This window comes from Lepidothrix coronata, unplaced genomic scaffold (genome assembly GCF_001604755.1).
Source record: "Lepidothrix coronata isolate B3197 unplaced genomic scaffold, Lepidothrix_coronata-1.0 Scaffold193, whole genome shotgun sequence".
NCBI classification, from domain to species: domain Eukaryota; kingdom Metazoa; phylum Chordata; class Aves; order Passeriformes; family Pipridae; genus Lepidothrix; species Lepidothrix coronata.
This window is the reverse complement of record NW_016690373.1, coordinates 1,193,308-1,199,659: the sequence shown is the minus strand read 5'-3', so window position 1 is coordinate 1,199,659 and position 6,352 is coordinate 1,193,308. Positions and strand designations below refer to the sequence as shown.

Below are 6,352 nucleotides of genomic sequence, written 5' to 3'. Positions count from 1 at the left end.
TCTTACCCATTTTAAATAGTCTCTTGACCTACAGTCGTGATTATTGAATGGCACTGCAGGGAAACTGAGGTGCTACCACTAAAAGGAAAGAAGCAAAGCAAAATAGATCAAAGAGGTGTCCTTGTTTTCCGCTGTCCTTGTAGATAGCTTTCCCTTCTTGTAATTGATTGATATCACTGAGAAAAAAACAAACAAACAAAAAACCACCTAAAACTTCGATGCAAATTTAAAGTGAAATTCAGTGTGAATTCAGTGAAGGTTTTCTTCCTCTAACCAGAGACCAGAACTACGAAAGGTTATTTTGGGTCAAGTAAAGCTTAGGAGCTTTATTTGCCTCTCCCCAGCAAAGTCAATAGGATCTGTGCTTTGCTGTGATCAAGCTTATTTACTTGACAGTTTAGAATAAACCTAAAATCAATATCTTTATTGTGTCATGTGGAAATGTATATATGTGCTAGATAAAGCCTTGCAGTTACAGCAATGGGAGAGACATAAATATAGTGCTTTAAACTTCTGGGGAATTGATTTTAGGAATAATGTGTTTTATATAGCAGAGGCACTACAGATAACAGAGAGACTCAACTAATGGACCATGCACTAAAAAATAAAATGGTGCCTTCCTTAAATCATGAAAAAGTGAGTATCATGATTCTTCTAGATGCAGCTTCAATGAGACAAGCACAGTATTTGAGTAGTAGAGGTTGCTATCTGACCACTTAAAGTAATCATCTCGCTCGCCATAAAGATCACCTAATACTCTTGGAACTACACCATGACTGTATCTGATCTTCTATTCATTCAGCCTGTGATAAAACTACTCCATGGTTACAGCACACTTTTAGCCTCATTTTGAACAGCTTCTTTTTAATTCACAACTTCTAAGAATACAGTAACATTTTGACAGTGGCACATTTTCTCAAGACTTAGAGCTACCCAAGGGTAACGAAACTTAAAGGTCAACTTTCTCTCTCACTGTGAATTCAAATTTCAGCTGTAACCAATTAACATTTAGTTTTTCTGGCTGATTCCAAGTCTTGCAAGACATTGCTACCTTAGCCAGAATTATTTTGCCCAACAACAAAAATGGAACAATTTTCAGGGTGTATGCAAGCTGTGGGAGACTTTTTTTTTAATCACTGTGGGACATTTTCTTTAACACCTGTCTGTCAGACTCAGCATTCGCCAGGAGAGAAAAGTGTAGCATCAAGTGCTCTGTGTGTGGCTGCGCTCTGCAATTTGGTGGCTTCTCTGGAGCAGAAAGAAGTCAGTTCCTGGCTCACAGAACTCAAGCTGCATTTGCTCTGTAGCAAGGTACTGATCATAAGCTGACTCTCAAGCCCTAATTTGTGGGTTACATTTCACGTACCCTTATATGACCCTGACAGAAAAATGGATAGGGAAAAATCCCTATCCATCCTTTCTTCTCCAAGATCTCCTGAGAAGAGAGGAGCCTGTAACAGGAGTGCATTCAGGTCCCTTCTGGAAGAGAGAAAGGAAAATAAATGAACACATCTGAATCATACTTGTTTAGCCCATGTTCATACATGAACACAGTTGTTTAGCTTATGGTATGCTTCAATATTTTCATGGCATCTCTACCAAAGGAAGCTATATCATAAAGCAGGAGAAAGTTTGTAATGAAAACAGTGTATGGAAATATATGTGAACTATCTCTGTGTAAACATGCTCTAAATTCATAGTGCAAAGACTAGAGAAAGAGGAGTAGAAGGCTTTATGTGTTATGAGTTTCAAGCAAAGACGTGGGAAGAAATAAAGCTACTTAAGATTCTCCTGTTAGCTAACAGCCAGTTCAATTTGCCATGCTGCACACACTTACCAAGAGTGGGAGGGACAAAAGTTGCTAGAACAGCCAGTGGTGCAAGCAGGGGTTAGGGGGACCTGGCAGCGTAAGGACTGCTGCAAGGCATAGTCAGAAAGATAAGATGTAACCGAAGGAAAAAGAATAAACCAGCTGACCAACTTGAATTAGGCCTTGCTATGCAATGAGATGTGAAAGTCTTCACCAGCCAGTGAAAGTACTACAGGACAGAAAAACTTCTCCCTGAAGAAATCTGTGAATCATTATTTGCATAGATAAACCAGGTTGCTAGCTGGGGCCAACCCACCACAGGAAACCAACACAGTTAACTTTGGCAATGTAACTACTAGATGGCTGAAGTGTGGAGGACTAGCAGCCAAAACATGCTGTACAAAAGCTTTACCATAACTCAACAGCAGCTATTGCTGAATTCTTTTGTCCACAAAGCAATTATGGGGCCCAGTATGCTGGCAAAGTGTATTAGCTAACTATGCAAACCATAAGCAGTTTAGAAGCTTAGACGTGATGAAAATTAACCAGTGGCAACTCTCATTATCACATTCTGTTCGTGATGCAAGGGAAATAGCTAATTATATTGCAAGTATCTTCAAAATAAAAGTGAGTGACCTGAAAATGGAAATTATAACCTTGCAAACTGTGATGATATAATTAAAGAAAAGACTGGCTCAGCCAGACTATTGATAATTAACAACTGAAAGTGGAAACACATTCAGTTGTCTGCAGATGGACTTTTAGCTACAAAAAAAAATGAAATCCAATTGAAGGTCAAAATCTTGAGACAAAGATCAGGATGGCAGGGACACGTTTACATTCTAGACCTGTCAAAAGCCTTTTAACAGGCTTTTTTGTTATTTAAACATCCACTGCATAATATTTTCAGTTTTCCACCTTTCCCAAATAGGTTTTTTATTTAATTCAAGGGAGCAGGGGAAGGGTTGATGAAGGAGTTGTAATAACGGTTATATCATATATAACTGTTCATTAGATGCCTTGGACTCCTTCTTCTGGTAAAAATAATTATAGCAAATATGAATGATCCCACAGCGTATCAAACACGTGCGTACTGCATTGAACAAAACTCAATTCTCCCAAATTAACAGGCAAAACCCCCAACAAACCAAACAAACATCAACAAAAAAGTGCAACCACTAAACCCAAAGAATAAAGAAAATAGAGACCAAAATACATTATGCTCTAGGACACATAGCAATTTTAGTAAATTTTAAGAGAAATAACAGATAAATATTATAAATATACAAATGATAAAAAATACTTTTTAAAATTACAGAGCTAAACCAGAATTTCCATAAACTAAGAAATCTTTTCAGAAGATCAGTGTATAGCTAATCCTTGAGGTTAGGCTTTTGTCTGGGCAGTACTCCTTTCCTATCTCCAGGCTAGCCTCTTCTGCCAAAAATAGGACTGTCTAATCTGAGGTCCCAGATCTGAGGTCCCAGACCAGATTGGCTCTTTGGAGGCCAGGACAACTTCGAGAGGTCCTAAACTACATGTTACTCACTGAACTTCAGTTAGTCAGCAATTGCTTAAAGCGCAAGGAAGACAGAATGTGGAAACAGTACATGAAGTTAAGTAAATCACTGAAAAGTGAGTATTTCTCTGCAAATATTCTCTAGATTTGTTCTTCTGTAGGTAGTACAAAATGGGAAAACTGCAATGTTTTTTCTGGATTTTCAGTAAGATCTCAATCTTGGATGTTCTACATCACAACCCCGGTCTCCAATACTAGACCTAAAAGGAAACACACTAGTTCACAGGCATAGCTTTCCTCAGCAGAGGAGGCACTACAGGTGGAATGCCCTAATCTCTCCACAGAATTGCTGTATTCATGTCAACCACAGTTTATGGGCAACAGTCTGCACAAGCAAAATTCAAAGATTTAAACTGTAAGAAAAGAGACCATAATCATTACCTGTTGGCACATGCAGTTTAAAAGTCTTGGTATTCTCTACATTTTGCAAACATTTAGAGAGCAAGAAGAAACTTCTTTATTAAAAATGTGAAAACTGCAATATCTTCTAGCGATGTATTGGAAGGTGAAATAGAGGGGTTTTTTAACTTGATTTGTCTCAGTCATTTATTTTGTGATATCCAGTGGGAAAGTCACTGAACTAGGCATGCTTTTTATTTTCCTTTGAAACCATTTTCATTCCATAGAATTTCTTCCAGTTCCCATTTAAGATTCAAAAGATCCCTTGCTACTGGCAAGGATGTAAAAAATATAATGTCTCCAAAGACAATTTTTATTCAAGTGGTTGCAAAACTACTGGCTCTCCATGGATTTTCACAAAGAATATTTTCCATACAACTAATCTACAGTATCTGACCTGAACAGCCCTAGCAATATCAGGGAAAATTTCATTCTTTTCTTATCAAGTTTCAAGAGCTATTAGAGCTGACAGCAAATATGCAACTGTGTTCCCTCTATCACTCTTAGAGATTTCAGGAAAAAAATCTGTTCAATTTGTATTCATACATAAATACAAACCTGATCCCAAACCAACTAGAATGTGAATTAGCAGAGTGACCTGAGTACTGTTACTAAGAAAGGAACACTGGGAAAACAGAATGTGTTTTGGAAAGTATCTGCTCTTTTACACCTGCTTTCTAAAACTCTTTGAAACTTTATCAAAATATCATTAAATGTCACATTCCTAAAGGCAACATGTATAATAGAGAAAGCTGGGTAAAGAAAAAAACAAACAGAAAAAAATTATTCTCTAGAAGACAATGTATATGGCTCATATTGGGTTATAGAAAATTATATCTGTACTTTCTTCTTACTCCCAGCAGAAATTAGTCCCTTATTTAGGTTGTGAGAATTGACTAAGGGAAAACTGAAGTTGTTAAGAGAAAAAAATAAACGCTTAACTTAAAAACTTATATAAAGACTAAAAAATATAGCCATGTCTTTCATTAAACTGTGTATTCACTTGAGTTAATATGCTTAAGAAAAGATGGTTTGATGCGTTAAGGGAAAAGTTTTTTATTAGATATGGCTAAGTTAATACAATAGTAATTTTAATATAGTGAAGCATCTTTATTTGCACTGTGCTGTTTACATTAAATCTGTTCCTACTCAGCTTTATTAGTTTAAAATTTACTGATTCAAGAAGACTTCACTGTAAGTGAAAAGTTGCTATGAAAGTCTTCAGAAAAGGGAATTCATGAACAATATTTGTGCTTTCAAGAAAAGGTTGGAATATTTTAAGAGATATTTTAGTTACAATTAACTTTATCATCATGTAAAATATTGTCTATATGTTTTTCCCCTGTAAATTTTCTGTAAGAAAAAACTGAGTATTCAACATCAGGTTTTGACTGAAGAGTCTCTGATTGCCTTTCTTTCCACATTTTTGGTAGGTCTTAGGAATCTCATCAAATATAAATTGTAGTTACCCTAAAAAAGTGAGGCAACTGATACCATTTTGTATTCTGTAAGACTTTGGTCCTTGGCTAACTACTTGTGCCTTTTTTCTCTCTTCAGATGTATTTATTTCTTCTGTGTGTTGCTTTTATTACATTGTTGGTTCACATGGAGAACTGTAAACTTCACCACATTCATCATTATTTTCCAGACCAATTCAACCTTCCCAACTTGCCATAACAGTTACAATTGTATCCTTTCTCAATAGCCCAGCATATTTTTTTATAAGAAAAAATGTAACTGTTAAAGGTATCTAACCTGAGATAAAAGTGTAGGGGTGAGAGGACAGTATGTAAATTTTAGCGCAAATTATTCAAAAGAGTTTTAATCTCTAAAGTTTAACTTCATAACTGAAACTCCATTGTTGTTAATAATTTTTAAATTCAAGTATAAAATGCAAACCTTTATTAAAAATTATATTTTTGATAAAATGTCCCTGTTTTCCCTTTTCCCTTCTTTTTTTTTTCGGTCTGAGGCAGAATAAGGCTGAAATCTAAACCATTACACTGTGTCCATTTCACAAATGTGTATGGCAGTCAGGTAGCTCATACAGGTAATCTCTCACTTGTTTAAATCCTACAAAAAATGTAACGTCTTCTTATTCCTCTAAAGAATGAATCAGATGAATAACTGTACATACATGACAACGTCTGAACCCTGCCTCCTGTATCCTCTATTACATGACCTAACCCTAAGGTGCCTGCAGCCCAAGCATACAATGGCAGTCCATGCCCTGCCTCAAAGCCTCAGCACCAACAATTTCAGTGTCTGGGATACAGAGCATCAGTGCTGAAAGTCAAAGATTACTTTATTTCAGATATACATTTGCATGGGGAAAAAAAATGTAATTCAGAGCTGCAAGAAAGGGGCTGTCTGTGCATTATATGTCTTATAGTGCTCTGAAAATTGAACTGAGATGCATCTGAGCTACAGCAGTAATTCTTTAAATACCTCAAGTTTCTATAAAGTTCTAATATCAATTTAAACCTTGGAAAACTGGGAAGGTATCAGAAAAGGGTGAATGTGGATACATTAGACAGACTGTCAAACTTCTTGAATGTGCAAAA

At 36.1% G+C, this 6,352-nt stretch overlaps 1 long non-coding RNA gene across 1 annotated transcript in view; it reads right to left on the bottom strand.

Annotated features, from left to right (window-relative positions):
- The window catches only part of LOC108505504, an 8,160-nt gene extending 5,581 nt beyond the window's left edge, over positions 1–2,579 (bottom strand). The window contains exons 1-2 of the long non-coding RNA XR_001877537.1: positions 2,570–2,579; positions 835–843 (exon numbers count right to left, since the gene is read on the bottom strand). This is a non-coding gene — a long non-coding RNA (uncharacterized LOC108505504). The remainder of the gene's footprint in view (positions 1–834; positions 844–2,569) is intronic.
- Between the last annotated feature and the right edge of the window lie 3,773 nt (positions 2,580–6,352).